This window comes from Gopherus flavomarginatus, unplaced genomic scaffold (genome assembly GCF_025201925.1).
Source record: "Gopherus flavomarginatus isolate rGopFla2 unplaced genomic scaffold, rGopFla2.mat.asm U_1b, whole genome shotgun sequence".
NCBI classification, from domain to species: Eukaryota; Metazoa; Chordata; order Testudines; family Testudinidae; genus Gopherus; species Gopherus flavomarginatus.
In genome coordinates, this window is record NW_026114618.1 from 442,745 (window position 1) to 461,350 (window position 18,606).

Consider the following 18,606-nt stretch of genomic DNA (forward strand, 5'->3'; position numbering starts at 1 on the left):
AATGGCCAGTTCAGATCTCAGGTTTGGGGTGTTTCCCCCCCTTTTCACCTGCAGTGATTTGTCCTTGTGTAGGTGGGAAATGGTTCCCCCGAGTGATTTCTGAACTGGGCAGAGGGTTAATGGGCAGAGGCTGGGAGGGCCCTGAAACAGGGACACCTCTGGGCTGGCCTGGGGGGGGGGCACTCTCTGCTGGCAACAGGGCGTGGGAAGGGCCAGGAAGGGGAGGGAGGAGCAAGTGTCCTCCATAGAGAGGGTCCAGCCCCAGGTCTTTTAGTCCAGCTACTCCTTCCCCTCCCCCCCATCACCAGCTAGTCACATCCCCAGATCCATTGTGGCCACAATACTCTCATTGCCAGCCCCTCCTCACAGCCAGTGACCTTCTGACTCCAGCCCCACTCCTTTCCCCTGTGAAAAGACATCACCCAGGGCTCCCTCCTGGCCCTGTGAGTGTGAGGCAAGAAGAATCCGTCCCATTCTGTTGTTGATTCAATATCGCTGTATAATCCCCTCCAATTTCCCCCCTTTTCTCTTGAACTGTTGAATGGTGACATAAAATCTCCCCACATGTTGGTGCTTTTCTCTTATATTGGCAAATATATTGGTGTGAGGCAAGAAGAATCCGTCCCATTCTGTTGTTGATTCAATATCCCTGTATAATCCCCTCCAGTTTCCCTTTTCTCTTGAACTGTTGAATGGTGACATAAAATCTCCCCACATGTTGATGCTTGTCCCTTTTATTGACAAATATTTCGTTTGTGCCCCATTTTCTCCTCACTTCTGAAATAACTGATTTCAAATTCTCAAAAATCTTCCTCCTTTTCTCTCCAGGTGTGTGACTGAGATCAGGGCTTTTATCGTACTGAGCGAGGCCCTGTTCTGACAGCTGATGCAGAGACCTCAATTGAGATCTGGGCCCTGTTCTAACAGGCGCTGAAGAGACCCCAGGTGAGATCAGACCCCACTGTTGTGCCAGGTAAAACTGAGACCTGCACCGAGAACTCGGCCCCCCTTTGTGCCAGACAGCGCACGACTGCGACCCAAACCACTGCCTCCATTGTTCTGAGCACTTCGGAGACCTCGACTGAGATCTGTGTCCCCGTTGGGTCTGGCATTGCACTGACCCTAACGAAGATCACACCCCACCACTGTACTGTGCACTGCACAGACCCTGACAGAGATCCTGCCCCCACATTTTGCCTATTGCTTCAGGGGCCCTAAACAAAATCAGGGATCCTGTAATGCTGGGAGTTGCAGAGTCCCCAACTGAGATCAGGCTTCCTGTTGTGCAGGGCTCTGCACAGACACTGACCAAGATCAGAGTCCCCGTTGTGACAGATGCAGAAAAGACAGCAAGGGTATCTCTACCCTGCTGTTAACCCCCCCCCCCCCCCACTGGCCCATGCCAGCTGACTCAGGCTCACCAGGCTCAGGCTGTGGGGCTGTTTAATTGCAGTGTAGATATCTGGGCTCAGGCTGGAGCCAGGCTGTCGGACCCTGTGAGGTGGGAGGATGCCAGGCCTTGGGCTGCAGCCCCAGCCAGAACATGGACACCACAATTAAACAGCCCCCCAGCCTGAGCTGTGTGAGCCCAAGGCAGCGGGCACGGGCCAGCCACCGGTGTCTGACTGCAGTGTCAACATGCCCACAGGGACAGGCCTTGCCACAAAAGGCTCAAAGGCTAAATAGGCCAATGGTGGGAGGCGACTCTCCATTTTACAGATGGGGAAACGAGCTCAAAGAGCTGAAGTAATTTGCTCAAGTTTGCATGGAGAATTTGGGGCAAAACTGGGAACCGAACCCAGATTGTTTGAATTCTTGCCTCTCCCCTTATCCACAAGCCCAGCTTGTGTGTGTACAGCGTTGTTTTGGCCTGTGTTTGCCTTGCATTGGCTTCCAAGGGAGACTGTGGAATTTCCTTCACTGGAGGTTTTTAAGACAAGGTTAGAGATACACCAGTCTGGGAATGTCTAGGGATACTTGGTTCTGCCTCAGCACGGGAGGCTGGAATAGACGACCTCTCAAGATCCCTTCCAGGCCTACATTGAAATAATTCTCTTCTGTGCTGTGCCCTGTTCTATGCTGAGCTGTTTTGCATGGTGCCTTTTGGACCTATGATGCACCATGTTGTGTTGCATAGTTTTATGATGCGTTGTTTTGCTTTAGCTTGTTTGGTGTCTGTGTTATGTTGGTTTGAGTTGTTATTTTGCATTGTGTACTTTTGTCCTAGGGTGTGTGAGTTTGCATTATGTTGCTTTCTTCTCCTTAGTATTGTCATTTTATGCTGTGCAATGTACTTTTTTGTGGTGGTGGTGTTTTTTGAATGGCCTGACATCATGTTGTCATGCGGTTTTTCTCTGTATGTTGTTTTATACGTATATATTGCATAGCATTCTAGAAATGTAGGGCTAGATAGGAACTCAAGATGTCATCAAGTCCAGCTCTCTCTCCTGAGGCAGGACCAAGTATATGTTGATTATCTCTGACAGAGGTTTGTCCTACCTGTTCTTAAAAACTTCTAGGGAAAGAGACTCCACAGCCCCCCCTGTAAGACTGTTCCAGAGCTGAAGTACCTCAGCTCTGGTGACACGCACACAGATTTTAGTGGTGAGCAGCTGTGGAGAGAGAGGAGACCCCAGTGAGTGGGCAGCTGGGTAAAGAGACAAAAGTTGGGAGGAGAAAATTTGATGTATGCAAGGTATATGACAGAGCTAGAAATAGATCCCAATTCTTGTGCCACCGCACTGCTGTTTTGGGCACTGAAGGTCTCTCCCACACTGGTGTTTTAGGCACTGGTGCAAACCCTTAGTACAGACAGAATTTACACTAGTGCAGTCTGGCACTGTTGCACCATGTCCCTGTTTGAAGGTTTGAAGTGGTGGAGTGGGAGGGGCAGTGACCTCACAGAGGCCTGGGGGTGGCTGACCAGTGCAGCTGGTAAGGGAGGGGCAGCAGTGAGTGCTGGAGGTATGAGCCAGGAGCACAGCCCCACAGGACTGGACACTGACTTCTCCTGACCCGTGACACACACACCCAGCTGTGTGCAGGGACCGCAACTGAGCTGCCCTGCCAAGACAGCCTGTGCATCCATGGATAAATCACCTCTTCCTGCAGCCTATTACAATGGGGTCTGGGGACCTTTCCAAGCTGCGGGTGATGTGGCTCTGGCGTTAATGGGGTATGTTCCTGGCTCTGTTCTTGACCTGCTTGGTGACCTTGGGGAAGTCACAACCCCTCTCTGCTTTCCTCCTACCCATTGTCTCCTTGGATTGTGATCTCTTTGGGGCAAGGACTGTCCCTATCTGTCTGCAGTGCCCAGCAGAATGGGGGTGCTGATCTCAGTCAGGTTCTCTGCCATGTGCTGTACAATGCAGCCATGATCTCCATCAGTGTCTGAGCAACACAAAGCAGTTTATAGACTCACAGACTTTAAGGGCAGAAGGTAGAGGTGTATTTCAGATGAGGTCTCATCAGTGCCTTTTATAACAGTACTAACCCTTTCATGGGTCTGCTGGAAATACCTCACCTGATGTATCCTGGAACTGCATTAACCTATTTCATGGCTGCATCACATTGGCAGCTCATAATTATCCTGTGACCAACCAATACACCCAGGTCTTTCTCCTCCTTTGTCACTTCCAATTGACAAATCCCCAGCTTATTGCAAAATTATGCACTGGAGGACTAATAACTAGAATTTGTGCACTATTAATTTTCATCCCATTTCTATTACTCCAGCTTTCAAGGACATGCAGATTTTCTTGTATGATTTTCCTGTCCTCCTCCATATTGGCAATCCCTCCCGGCTTTGTGTTCCACTCCGTCTTGTGCCAAGATCACTAATAAAAGTGTTGAGTAAGATTGGTCCCAAGACTGATCTGAGGAACTCCACTAGTAACTCCCTCCAGCCTGACAACTCACCGTTCAATATGGCCCCCTTGTAGACTCCCCTTTAACCAATTCTTTATTGACCTTTCGGTTCTCATATTAATCCCCATCCTCTCCAATTTAACGAATAGTTTCCCATGTGGAACTGTATCAAAAACCTCACTGACATCCAGATCAAGTTTCTGTGGCACGATCTACCTTTTGTAACACCACGTTTTATTTATTTATAGTGCTGAAGGCTGGGAGGAAGTGTTAGCAATAGGCTGAGAATGGCCATGTGGAGGTGGGGGAGGGAATGGCGACAGTGGGGAGGTGGGGAGGGGATGTGGCATTGGAGTTGTCTGGGAATGTGTTTTGTAGGAGTCCATGTCTCTGCTCCCTGTGGCCGTGGTGCCTTCCGTACCAAAGCAGCATGTCAGCAGAGCAAACGCACACACCGTAGCTCTGCCTGGAACACGCAGTGTTCACTGCCAGACGGGCTGGGTGATTTTTCAGGGACCCAGCTTGATATGCCTGGCTGGGGTGGGTTCAGTTGGACGGGGGTCTGGGGCTCTGATAGTTTGCGATGCTCCTTTTTGCATTGTCCGTTCTTTCCATTTATTGTTTTACCCCCACCTATGCCAGATGCCGCTCTCTTCTTAACTTGCTTCGGTTATTTCACTTCCAGTTTTTAAATGGGATCTAAGAATTGCAAAGCTGAATGAAAGATAAACAAACAGAATCATTTGAATATTGCCCCATAGCTGGTAGAACTATACCTAGTGAAGGTCGGCTGTAATTTCCTGGTTACCTCTAGCATTTTCTGGTGGGACGGATGAAGCAGTGTCAAAGAGCCAAATGCGCGTTTTTAGGGCGAAAGTGCTCATCAGGTGTTAGCTCTCTAAAGAACATGTCACCAGCCAGGATTTGCAGTCTTTCAGGAGAGGTGCACTGGATTGTATTTAGGTATCTCAAAATAAAAGGTGAAGACGGCTGGTTCACAATATCCAATGAAATCTTGCAAACAATTATACAAATGGACCCTACTGCTGTCAAAACAACATGGTATTAATACTGATTCAAAACTGACATTAAAATTAGGAGAGAAACGCATGAGAAAGGAACTGACGCCTACTTATCATTTCTTAATGCCTAAAATTCTGACACTACCTCACACCATCTTTTTTAAAAAGCGATGCACACCGCACAGTCAAGTTAATGAATAAAAGCACACCCTTTATTGACTGCTTTGTGTTACATAAGCATCTGATTAAGCACCTAATTACAACTATACCACTGTAAGAGGAAATGCATCAACCCAGCTTAGCTCCAAGGTGTTTAGATGAGAATGAAAAGTTTCTAAATTAAATACATGGCAGAATGGTTAATGGAGAAAATACAGTGAAATGCCTCTACCCAGTCCTGTTGACTTCTCCCAAACCCCCCATGAGTTCTGGCCTCTTGGTCAACTCAGCTCCCAGTCCGACATCAGCTGTGCCCTCTCCCAGCCTAGACCATTTCTACTGAAATTGTTCACCCTTCTCATCCAGGCAGGGGGTTGGCGCTGCAGCCCCTAAGGTACCTGCGTTAATCACTGTCTCTCATACTGGGGCTATTTAGATTTCAGGGAACGATTTCTCAGAATTACTGACTGTGGGAGGTGGGAGAGAGGAGAGACTGAGAGGGTGTTTGCTTTTACGGCCACGTTCAAGTCTGGTAGCCTCCATGTTACCTCATCCTCCACCCTCCCCCATGTGTCTCTGCTCATGTCAGTGTGTCACCTAATCATAATGCCACTGGCTTCAGCAGAGCTTCTAGACGGGAGCTACATCAGAAGGGGGTTACAGTACTGAGAGTAAAATACATCACAGGGAGGGAGGAAGTATCCTGAAATGAAACATTCCAGTCTAGGAAGTGAAAGAATTCAAGTGTTTCATTACTTAAAATTATGCTTGAAAGGATTAGATTTTTATGAATACATTGCAGTAAATGTTAATTTCACTGTACACACACGCAGATGAAAAATATTTGTATAGATAATATACAGAAATGCTTCTGGAGAAAGTGGAGTTCGATTTAAGGATATTTACACTGTATATTTTGCGTGTAACATTGACAATTTCTCTTTGAACAGTTATATGATTTGGCTTTTGGACTCTGAGCAGTTACTGTAATTAAATAATTGTTTTCTGATGACCCCCATAACTTCCCACAGCTCTGAACATTGAAATTGTAAACATTGAAAAAAGGGCTTAAAAATAAATATCGCTGTCTACTGAAATTAAAAGAAAGATATAGACAAAATGAATTTTGTCAAACCCACTTAACCGCAATTGCAATATGCTAGGGGATGGAAATTCACAACTAAGGCACCCAACCTTAATTCTGCCCTGTAGTGGCACCAGGCAATCGCCATAGGGCTACAAATTAGGCATTTTAGTGTATAAAGTTCCAGATTACAAATCGGTATGATCTAAAGACACACAAGATCTTTTCCTCAGGATATCACCATCACTGGGTTGTTTCTCTTATTGATAATTCCCAGAAGTGAACAGATTAATAACATTTTATCAGTTACAAAGTGGCCATTACAGATTTCTGAGGAATGTCTTATTTTGCACTAGAGGCCAGGTCCTTGGAGAGATGGAACCTTGGTTTCATTTGAACTTCTCCATACTCAGCAGCTTCTGGAATTTCGTTCAAAGTATTTACATGTTTCCCTGCCCTGTTCTTAAAAGTGCTGCTGTAGAAAGTGGGGAACGGCAGGAACTGCCTGCAGGATCAGTAGCTGAGTCCCTTAGATATTTATAGCTCATCGGAAGGAGGATGGGGATTGGTGGGTGTTTGGGGATTTAATAATAAACACACAAATATCATTGTTCTTAGTGAATTTTCATCTTCTAATTCCCATAACCCACTAGTTACCCCTGGCTGCCCCCGGTCGTCTGGGGAGGGAGAACTAGTAAACTCCTGTGGCCAGTGTGGAACCAAAGGCCTAAGGATCTTTCCGTGGCTGACTCAAAGTCACCCAGAGTGAAATTCACTTCACTGGATAAAGCCCTAGTTGCTGAGCTCTGCAGAGAGGTGGGGAGGTGAATTCCATCCCCCATTCTTGAGCACGGACCCCCCTCCAATTCTCACCCTGATCTCAGACACTACCCCAACCTTCCCCTGCAGTGATGGACCCACTTGATGCTGCCAGAGCCATGTGCCATGGGAGCTAGAGAGGACAGAGGCCCAGCTCCAGAACTGCTCCCCCTGCCCACAGCCCCCAAGCTGTGCTAGAGTTGCCCTGACTTTCCAGTCTGCAGATCGGTCCAGCTGTACCCAGCCCATGCACCCACCACACACAAACTTTGTCACAACAAACGTCCCAGGATTGGGAAGGACCATCTGGGGCTGGCTGCAGTCTCCCTTTGCTGCTGTGAGGGGATTGGGGTGGTCCCTCATATAGGATACAGACATACCCAGGGGCAGAAGGGAAATGTTGTTTCTTCCAGGGGTTTGAAATGTTTGGTTTAGAGTCCTGAGCTCTGTCTTCCTGTTTGTCTCCTTCTGCCACTTTCAGATCTCTTGGAGAGAGAAGGTGGGTGAGGTAATTTTTTTAGAACCAATTAAAAATACCTTTTTTGCTATCCTGGGACCAACATGACTACAACAACTTTCCCCTTTGTACCCCCTCCCCATCTCACCTCCCCCTCAGCTGAGACACTCCTGTGTGATAGGAAAATAAGGGTTCAGTCCTGGAACTGGATTGGGTCATGCCAGCACTAATGGGAGTGAAAGCCTATGTGCATTAATGACAGCAGCAGCTCTGGGACTCGACCCATAGGGAGAAGAGAAGGGAGTGAGCAGGTTATGTCTGTGCCAGGTGTGAGTTACTCATGGGAATTCTGCACCGCTGCGTATGCACAGAATTTATGTCCAGTGCAGAATTTCTTTTTTTTGGCGTGAAGAAGATATGTTCTACCTGAGAAGTGCTGCAGTTCTGCCTTTCATCCACCAGAGGGCCCTGTGGCACCAGAACAGGCAGCAGCCAGCTGGGTTCATCTTGGTGGTAATTTGTTGCCCCAAGCTATACCTCAAATGGGAAGAGAGTTAGTGGGTGCAACTTGGGAGAGTCCTGAGACACGGCTGCCTCTGGGGGTGGGGACAGGGTGGTCATTCTCTGCTCACAAGAGGTCGTGGAAAGGGCACAGGAGGAGCAAGTGTCCCCTATGGAGACTGCCCAGCCCCAGGTTATCTAGTCCCCGATGCTTCTTCCCCCACCATACCCCAAACCTCTTCACCCCTCCAGCCATCAGTTGCCAGTCTTCCCTCGCTGCTAGCCCTTCCTGACTGGCAGGGACCCTCTAAGCCAGTAGTGTGTCAGGGCTCAACCTTCTGGCTGAGTCCTCAGGGCACTTTCTTCCTCTCTCGGGGTACCATGCCACAGGGGCCCCACAAATCTACATTGCTTAGGCTTTGGCTTCAGCCCCGGGTGGTGGGGCTCAGGCCCTGGACTTCATCCCCATGCGCTGGGACTTAAGCTTTCTGCTTTGGGCCTCAGTGAGTCTAATGCTGACCTTGCTTGGCACCCGCCCTGAAACCTGCTAGTGACCCCCAGTGGGACCAGGACCCCTGGTTGAGAACCACTGCCTTACCCTACAAATCACAGCAATGTTCAGGTTACTGCCAGTCATAGAATCATAGAATATCAGGGTTGGAAGGAACCTCAAGAGGTCATCTAGTCCAACTCCCTACTCAAAGCAGGACCAGTCCTCAACTAAATCATCCCAGCCAGGGCTTTGTCAAGCTTGACCTTGTCCCAAAGAACCAGTCACTTACTGAGGTCAATTGAATTTTAGATCTCACAACAAAGACAATACTTGTAGCCAGTCCTGTAATAACGTGTATTAAGACTTATTTAAAAGGAAACAAGAGTAGTTTACAAAGTTAAAGCAGGTAATCCTATAGATGCAGACAAGTTACAGTCTTAAATTTCAAAAGGTAATCGAAGCTTCTATAATAAGCAAGCCCTATATCTTCCTTAGGACTAACCCAGGCTAATCAGCTGGGGTTTCTTGCTTATGCCTAGAAACTTTGCCCCCCCCCCCCCCCCCCCCGAGTCCAAGCAGCATACAGATAATCAATTCCTTCTGTATGGGGTTTTTTATCCCCTTCCTGCCATGTGTTCTGAGCTGCAAACTCAGCTAATGGGAAGTCAAGAGCACTACAACAGTCTTTTGTCGTCTTTAACTTTGCATAATAGTCTGTCTGGTGCTGATGAACCTGTCCTGCCAGGCAGGGTGTAATACATTCGGTTGCCAGTAAGCACTTCACATAGGTAAAGTCTCTCTCCTGTCTGGTGATTTACAGAGGCTCACAATGCAACTAGTCAGATATTAACCCAGGCAGCAACTCACAAGCATTCAATAAAGTGTAAGCGCATTCTTATAATCCTAAGACCTAATACTAACACAGGTGAGTCAGACTGATTCCAGCTATGCGTTTGTCGCTGTTCAATGAAGACATGGGGTTTTTTGCAAGAGCTAACACCTCATCTGCCAGTGTCACAGGCAGGATGAGCAGGGATGGTGTCCCTAGCCTCTGTTTGCCAGAAGCTGGGAATGGGTGACGAGGTGAATCATTTGATGATTATCTGTTCTGTTCATTCCCTCTGAAGCACTTGGCATTGGCCACTGAGCTAGATGGACCATTGGTCTGATGCAGTGGACAGCTCTTATGTTCTTATGTTCACAGTCTCTGTCAGGAGTATCTACTCATTTGAACTCACTGGGGAGCCACAGAAAGAAACAAGATGTGCTGAGGCAAGAAGGCCCATTCTCAGAGCTCCCAGGGTCACACTTCCCAAAGGCTAAAACTAGGCCCAGCCCATGAAAGGGGCACTGCCAGGAGAGACTGTATAAAGGCTGGAGCATCAAACCACTTTGTAAACCTGAGAGAGCTGCCTTGGGAACAGTGACAGGGAGAATCCCCCAGAGTGACTCCTTTGATTCTGCTCTTCTCTGGCCTTTGGTTCATAGAATTATAGAACTGGAAGGGACCTCGAGAGGTCATCTAGGCCAGTCCCTTATGTTGTTAGATGCCTACTGGTGTGGTGCTCTGCTCTGTTCAGTGTTGATATCTCTCGGCTGTGTGCGTGTGTTCCCTCTGTGTGCTGTCCCAGCTCTTCGAAGATAGCTCACACAGCAGACCTGAAGAGAACCCTCAATTACCACAGAGTCTAGTAAGGTACGAAGGCACTTCGGCCAGGTTTATTGCCGTATTGGACACAATAATAGTTCCCTCTAGATTTTTACTCTACAGGACATACTACGAGTATGTGCCCCCGGTCAATGGACTTGGCTCAGTCAGTGGCCGGACTTTCCACTGCCCCCTCGGCCGGATCAAGACACCGCCCGAGGGATACATTCTTATACACAGGTACAAACAAGTTACACATCACTCCTGACGTAGGAGGTGCAACCCCTCTATGTAGCAAGGTACAACCCTTCTACGTAGTAAGGTGCTGCCTCTCACCTTGTACATGTTGGTTCGAACAAAACAACTCTATCCATCATATTACCCTTTTGGCCTTGTCATTGGGATGCGTCAGCCTGTTCCTTGTTATCTGTGTGGAATGTTCCAGCATAGGGTGTTCTGGTACCATGTTTATACTTTAATACACTAGGTGGATATATGTTTATGCAATATCAGCCCTTTTCTTGCCAGCTTCTGTGAGCAGGGCCTGCCTCTTACTCACCGCCTAACTGCTTTATGATAACTAAGTCTTGACCATTGCTTTAGCTCAGGCCTATGCTGGGCCTTTATCAGGCCTTCACTTACTACATTCCCACACATTTTGTCTTTTTATGGGGAGGATGTTTACCCATCGTCCCGGAAAAGCATAATGTATGGACTAAGGATAACCCAGTGGGCTAAACACTGTTATGTGGTTACCTTATTTTACCATCCGTACACTAATGCCCCATCTGTCTTTCTAGTCTGCACATTCCCTCGTACGACTGATAGACAGATTTTATTATCCAATTATTTTTTAGTCCCTTATGGTGGGCCTGGGAATGTTAGGCCCGGAACCATACGTACGCCGGAGTCAGTAGCCTATCTGTTGTCTTACTGAGGGCTTTGTGGGGATATAGAAACTATTCCAAGGATATAAATGTAACTTTTGGAATATATGTTCTATATATTTGTAATGTACGTATGTATGTATTTTGTCATAACATATTTGTTAGTGTGCTTTAACTCCTCACTCTATGAAAAGGTTGTTCGGGTGTACCACAGCAGTGTTGATTGCCATTTCCATTCCCTTATTTACTCAACCTTGTAGCTTAGCTTTCTTTGTAGCAGCACATTCATATAGCAGCACATTCCTATTAAAACCATAACAGTTAGGGTCTGGATCCCCATTAGGAGTACGTTCAGAGTGCGGACCACTGGATGTAAAGTCACATCCTCTGGGATTGCCCACCAGGGTGTTTCTGCCTCTCTTTGCACCGTATCAGTTTCACTTATTTGCTGTTGGATCAATTGAGTTATAGGTATTAGAGATTCCTTAGTTCTTGCTACTAATTCATGTATACCTAGTTGTAAAAATTTCACTGGGGGGGAACAGATCAATTAATAAGTTTTGTAGGCGTTCATGTAGGATGACCGTTTCAGTGACAGCATTACCATTTCTTGTTGGCCAAAAGACATGGGCTCCTATTTGAATAGTGCTTGTCACAGGCAGACAGAATCCTGCCTCACTTGTGGGGCAGACATTGCCATCTATGGAGAAATTGTGATATCCTATGGCAGAGGCCATGTCCTGAATTCGCACTACCTCAGTAACCAATTCCTTTTGTACTAGTCGTGCCCAGCTTTTCCTAATGGCATTAATGTCAATTTTGGCATAGCACTCACGCAGCCACCATCCATTATGTTTTGTGCAACACGATTGATTTCTGAGCCAGTTTCAGCTACCAGGCGCGCAGTGGGGTAGTGTTGCACATATGTCTTATTTACCAGTGTCCCCACACTATTTGCGTAGTATACCTTAACTGGCTCTTGTACCCATCTAGGCACTGCCATCATGAGGTGTATGCTTTTACCTCCTCCTGATCCCATCTTGGAATCTTATCAAATTTAGCAAATTGTAGAAAGATAGGCACCATATGGGTTATGCCCTGTTGTTGTATTTGTTTTGTGATGGCTGCATAGTGTAAGATACATGGCCAGTTTTGAAGCTGCAACTGCGGAAAACTTTGCTGTACTATCTCTATTACTCTATTGCCATAGGCCATACAGGCCACTGCCAGTGAAACATCATTGTTTTGTATACTGTTGATAAGAGACGAAATGGCAGCATTTAGGTGTTTAAACCCTTGCGCAATTAAATGCATATTATCAATAGTGATTGCATACTGGTCCAGTAATAGACTACTAATACGTCCCCCTGTTTTAACTGCCTTGCCTATTTCATCCACCATGGTGTTGATTTTCAAATTAAGATTTTCAATATCTGCCGAGTTCCACAGGGACATGCCAAGACTAGACCCTCCCAGGGCTGTTCCCAATATATCTCTTCTGTCTCTATTCTGTTGTGGGATAATTTGAGAGTCCCTCCAGAGTTGTAACTGCATCTACATTTCAGAGTTAAACCAATTCTTATAATGGCTGGGACATTGCTCTGGCATGGCCATACCGGCAAAATCCAGTTTTAGTAGCGTGTAAAGCCATCCTACATTCTCCACCATATATTCCGCAGTGGGGGTGTAGGAAGATCCCTGATATAGGCCATGGTTGTGTAATTGGGCATCCTTTCTTCGGGGTAGTATCAATGTGTGGAGGAATGGAAGGAGGTGGCGTGGGGGCTGTTGTGGGACAGGCATCCTTACAGACCTGCACATGGTAAATGCATTTACTGGTACTCGGGGTTATAGACCAAGTCCCTGTGTATGTACCTGCATCTCTTAGTTGTATATTGCAAATGTGGATTGATGCACTCCACGTATTTTGCACATTTGTAAATTCCATCCTACTTAGCCAGTCCCCATATGTTTTTACTTGTCCTTCTATGTAACTGATTACTGGGTTTATTGCTCGAAACCAATCCAAATAGACTGTATTGGTCTCAAGCAGGTGTGGTTGTATAATACATGTTAGAGTAAGATCCTCCCTCACCATTCCTGTAAGATATCCCTCCATAATTTGCTTTGGTGCCACTAGAGCGCGCTCCATCTCCGGAGTTTCTCGCTTCCTTTCCTTGTTTATATTATGTTCATGGTGTTGTGGTGCAATACCGGGAAAAACGTTGTCGGAAGTTGGATGGGTTTACAATTAACAACAACATCAACCTTCCAACAGCATGCATACTCCTCCTGTGTCTCTTTACTTAAGATCAGTTCCTTTTCAATTTGTCTTTGCGCATTCTCAAACTCTGGGACGGGAACACATTGAGTTTGGCTACCGTTCTTAACTGTCCATCCCCACACCATCAGAATTGCAAAGGGCGACACCCCTGAGGATGTTTTCCATTTGTCGCTTTCCCTCAGTTTCACACACCAACTTTAACACAGTCCCCATAGGGTGCTGCTGACTTGCTGTCTCCCGTCCATCAGAGTTATTTACTGTCTCGATCCAGAAGGTCCTGGTAACCGAATGTGTTCGATTGAGCCTGACGACATCGACCTGTCCCTTTGAGTCTTGGGCTATCACCAAAACGCCTGCCAGGGTCCATATTCATGATCACATCTTAACCTGTAAAAATACAAAGCAACACTCGCCTTTCTCTTATGGGTTCATGAAAGGTGGTGGTAGGGTTTTTTGTTTTTGTTTTTTTTTTTTTTACAGCAACAATACTTCATAGCCATAGTATCTAATATAGGACCATTTACATCAGCCGCTTCTGTTTCTTTTCCACTGGCTTCTCCTGGGTATAATCCCTATCAAACAAAGCCAGTATGATCTGATCACTTAGTGGATTTAAGAACAGGAACCTTGTTCCTAAAGTGGCGGTGGGTACATTATTAATCCATGAGATGCATAGCCCTAACATCCACAATGGCTGTTTTCCTACTTAGTCCAGTATCCACATGGAAGTGTCCTCCTTGTTCCACTAGATGGTGATCATATTACCAAAACCCCAAGTAAACTGGCCTCTTGCACTTAATTGTTTGACTGGATAAGGTCTAGACAATTCAGAGTGTTTCAATTGCCCCCAAGCAACATACAACAATAAGCGGGGTGCAGATGGAGCTCTAAGATTAAAGCTTGTAAAACTTCCATTATTTAATTGGAAGGTTTCCATGGTACTTACCTTTTTCGCTTATCCTGTGTATTTTTCTGTAAAGCAAGCACAGACATGTAACATGCATATTTAACCCTTATATTCTTTTAATTGCATGGCATGCTTCCATCGTGGCTGTTTGTCTATGTCGACCAAGTACAGGCAGGGCCCCAATTTATCTAAAATGGGCCACGGCCCAGACCCTTCTTTCTTAGGAAAAGCAGCAAAGAATCCTGTGGCACCTTATAGACTAACAGAGGTTTTGGAATATGAGCTTTTACAGATCCAAACTAACACAGCTACCCCTCTGATACTTTCTTAGGAAACTTCTTCTTGGGAAGCGGTTCTACTTTGGCCATCAGCTGATCTCCGATTTTCCATTGTCTGATGTCACTATGTCCATCAAATGCCTGACTCATTGTTTGCTGTTCCATTGCTTGCTGTGCTGCAGCTGCTCCCTGGACAGTACCCAACCAATACTTAAAGCTATTCATCCAAGTTGTGGTGGCCAATGCTGTAAGGGTTTCCATTCTGGGGGATATAATAAATTTTCCCAGCCTGGCATTGGTCTTCCAAAAAGAATTTCATATGAGTTAAATCCTGTCATGCGGTTTGGCCGGCTACGGATCCTCATAAGGACCCATGGGAGTACTACGTCCCAGTTTGTTCCTAAGTCATTACATACTTTAGACAGTTCAACTTTTAGGGATTTATTCATCCTTTCCACCTGTCCCCCTGCTTGTGGGTGGTAAGGAATGTGTAGCAGTAGGGGAATACCAGCCCAGGTACCCATATCACGATACACCTGTCCTATAAAAACAGGGCCATTATCAGAATCAATGCTATGTGGCAGCCCCCACCATGGAAAAATCTCAGTTACTAATACTTTTGCTGCAGTCCAACTAGCCTCCTGTTTGGTAGGAAATGCTTCTACCCACTTACTGAAGCTATCTACAATTACGAACAAAAATCTATGTTTTATGGGGGTAATAGGTAGGGGCCCCACAAAATCTACCTGTAATTGTTGCAGGGGTCCCTTTAAGGCTTGATGCTTTAATTCTCCTCGTCTTTTCCATCTAGCCGGATCCTGCTTAGCACATGTTAAACAGCCATGAATATACAACTTCAAATCCTTTCTCATTTCCAGCCACCATCCCAGTTTTTTAAGCTTTTCCAGTGCCTCCTCGCATTTTGGGTGAGCTCCCACAAGTGACCCGTGTACCCATCTTAACAGAAGGTACTTTCTTTGTTGTGGGATTACCAGAACCCAGTCATTGTCTGGTTTAGCCAAGATAAGCTCTCCCTCTTTCTTTAAGGGGACACCCCGCCACTGTGAGGGGCATTCAATTATCCATTGCTGGATTAAATCATCTTTTGCCTGAAGTTCTTGTAAACCCTGTACCTCTTTCTGGTGGTTTGCTTCATTTTCCTGTTTTAATTTTGCCTGTGCTCTAGTGGTTACTGCCACAGGCATTGGTTCTCACAGTGTGACAGTAAGGGCTGCCTCCTTAGTCAGTGTATCTGCTTGTTCATTTCCCCACTGCAAGGGCCCTTTTTTCCTATGGGCTGTTATTTTAACCGTTCGGATTTTTGTATAATGTCTTGTTAATGTTTCTATTTGCTGCCATAGGGTTTTGTGCTTAATTTCCGAACCGTCGGTTCCTGTAAACCCTATACTTTGCCACCATGGGAGGTAAATAGTGGTGCCCTTATACACATAATCAGAGTCAGTTCCTATTATGAGCTGAGATTGCTTATCCTTCATTCTATTCAAAACTTCCAAAACCGCTGACACCTCTGCAGCCTGTGTTCCTCCTTTAGCCAATTTATACTGGAAGGACTCACCACTCAGTTCCTTCCCATTTAAGCAAATCCCTGCAAAGCCAGTGACTCATTCTCCTTCCTCATAGTATGAGCTACCGTCCACAAACCAAATGGTTTTCCCAATCACTTGGTCAGTTGGGGCTGCCTTAAACACAGGATGCGCCTTCGCTTCCCTTTGAGGCTCACATACGTGTTCCTGACCATTTACCGTCAATCCCCATACAGATGTCTCTGGTTCTTTTCGTGGAACTAATTGAACATTCTCTGACATGAGAGCAGAGACCCATTGAATGGCTCTATCAACTCTCACGTGTCCTTTAGACAGATTTTCCTGACTGAGTAACTTCCCCAGTGCATGGTGACTTTTTACAATCACCTTGCTTGCTCCAACAATTGTCTGGGATTTTTGTAGCGTCCAGTAAGCAGCAAGGGCAGTTTGCTCACAAACCCCCAGTTTATTCTCTGGACTAGTTAGAACCCTGCTATAATACGCAATGGGTCTTTCCCCAGCACCTGTATCCTGGATAAGCATGCTAACGATACAGAAATTCTTAACACAGTATAAAGGGGAAATCATTGTTAGGGGTGGCCAAGGTAGGTACCTCCATTAATCCCTGTTTTAGACTTTCCCATGCATTAGTTGCCTCCTCTGTCCAGGTCCGCTGTGGTCTTTTTAGTACCTCATACAGGGGACCTGCCTTTTCTGCATATCCAACCATAAATTCTCTGCAAAAGTTAGTGAGTCCCAAAAAGGACTGCACAGATTTGGTGTCTACCAGCATAGACAGGTTAACAATGCATTTTACTCTTTCCTTATCCACAGACCTTCCCTCCGAACTGAGCCGAATTCCCAGATACTGCACTTCACTTCTCTCTGTTTAATCTGAGACTTAGAGGGGTAAAGTTTTAAGCCATAAGCTTGGCAACTAGTTAGCAGCTGCCGCATTAACTCTTCATGTTCCTGCTCTGTTTTACTGACTATTAAAATGTCATCTGCATATTGAACAATTCTTCCCGTTTGTAGTAGCCCCTCTTTCTCCAGCATATTTCTCACTGCAGTGTGGAAAATTGTGGGTGCATCACAGTACCCCATTGGCAAAACATTCCAGCAATATTGCATACCTTGGAACACAAAAGCTGTTCGATACTGAGACTCTGGGTCTAAGGGTAGACTCCAAAAGCCATTTGCCACATCGAGCACTGAGAACCACTTCATGTCAGGGGTTACCACCTCCAACAGTTCAGGATAAGCTGCCACTACAGGTGCCCCCCACTTGGCAGTTTTGTTTAGCCCCCAATAGTCAATAGTTAACCTCCATGTTCCATCAGGTTTTTTAACTGGCCAAATTGGTGCCGCGTTAGGCACTGAACACCTTCTGATTAAGTTTCGTTTTTCCAATTCTGTTATCACTTGTCTTAATGATTCTTTTGCTTCCTGGGGTATTGGGTATTGTTTTATGAATGGAGGTATGTCTCCCTCTAATGTAACAGAGGTCTGCATTTTGCCCGTGTCTAGGAAGTCCACTGCCCAGATGGTTTGAATTTCAGTCCACCAGCTCTCCCAGCCTTTTGGTGCGAGAGGTGGTTGTTTAGGCTTTATTGCTTTTACCGTCTGTGTAGCCAATCCCATAGAGATCAGATTAGTATTATTTGTGCCTTGCGCTACAGTGAGAGTTTGTCTAATACACGTTTGGAAAATCCAAGACTAATCCCAGTCGTTTAATAGTTTCTGCCCCAATTAGATTCTCTTTCCCTGCAATAGTGCACTTCTCGTGAACGGTATGCATCCCAAACTGGAGGGGAAGAGTTTGAACATTATACATTGGGTTAGTTCCAGATATTCCCTGCATTTGCACCGACTCTCCAACTGGATATGCATTAAAGTAATCTTTTACTATAGGAATTTAAGCCCCCGTATCCAATAAAAAGTCTACTAGCCCCTCTCCGACTCGAATGCTTAAATGGGGGCGCCCCCAGACATCTATTGTCATGGGTTGCTGAAAAATGCATTCCGAGTCATGGATAGGGCTGTCCTATGCCACTGTATCAGGATTAAACGACCCAATTCGTACTGATGTCAGGACCATCGCCCTAGCTACCTTCGTCACTATCTTATCTTTTTCCTGTTGAGACTCCTTGCCAATCATACACGCCTGCAGCTGTGCCTGCAGCCTCTTAATCTCCCCTTTCAGGTTCAAGTTTTCCTGTTTTAGAACTCCAGAAGGTACCCACGCACTCTCTCTATTACCTCCACCTCTATTTAGTCCACGACCTCTCCAACCCCGGCCACAACCACGGTGGGAGTATCCAGAACCCTCTGTTTTCCACTGTCCTAACTGAGTACGCAGCTCATTAACAGGAGTTCCTTCCTGCTGCTTCACTGCCGTCTCTACCTTTGCAATCCATTGGTCCCAAGGTACCTCTTTACCGCCATTCTCACACCAAGGATTCATCCAGTCTAACACACCGGGAGGCAGCGCCTCCAGAACAAGCTGCTTCAAATCTTCCAAGATAGCAAACCCTGCTGTTAATCTAGTATAAGTTTGAATCCCGTCAGCCAGCTTGGCCGGAGCTTCCCCTGGCAATCTTGCAATTCCTTTAAGGGCTGCCAACTCACTGGATAACTTAAGGTGCTTCTGAGCCAC

General features: G+C 46.2%; 2 protein-coding genes across 4 annotated transcripts in view; one reads left to right on the forward strand and one right to left on the reverse strand.

The window, feature by feature from the left end:
* Positions 1-18,606, reverse strand: part of LOC127041920 (zinc finger protein 34-like) — a 143,024-nt gene that overhangs the window by 24,931 nt on the left and 99,487 nt on the right. The gene's annotated exons all lie outside the window — the stretch shown is intronic.
* The window catches only part of LOC127041919 (zinc finger protein 883-like), an 88,595-nt gene that overhangs the window by 647 nt on the left and 69,342 nt on the right, over positions 1-18,606 (forward strand). The window contains exon 1 of one of the 3 annotated variants that reach the window (XM_050935678.1): positions 944-973. The exons of 1 other annotated variant lie outside the window; for it this stretch is intronic. The gene's annotated coding sequence lies outside the window, so the exon portion shown is untranslated. Of the gene's footprint in view, positions 1-943; positions 974-7,333; positions 7,460-18,606 lie in introns of those variants that run through there. One more of the 3 variants, XM_050935679.1, reaches the window with a different exon arrangement.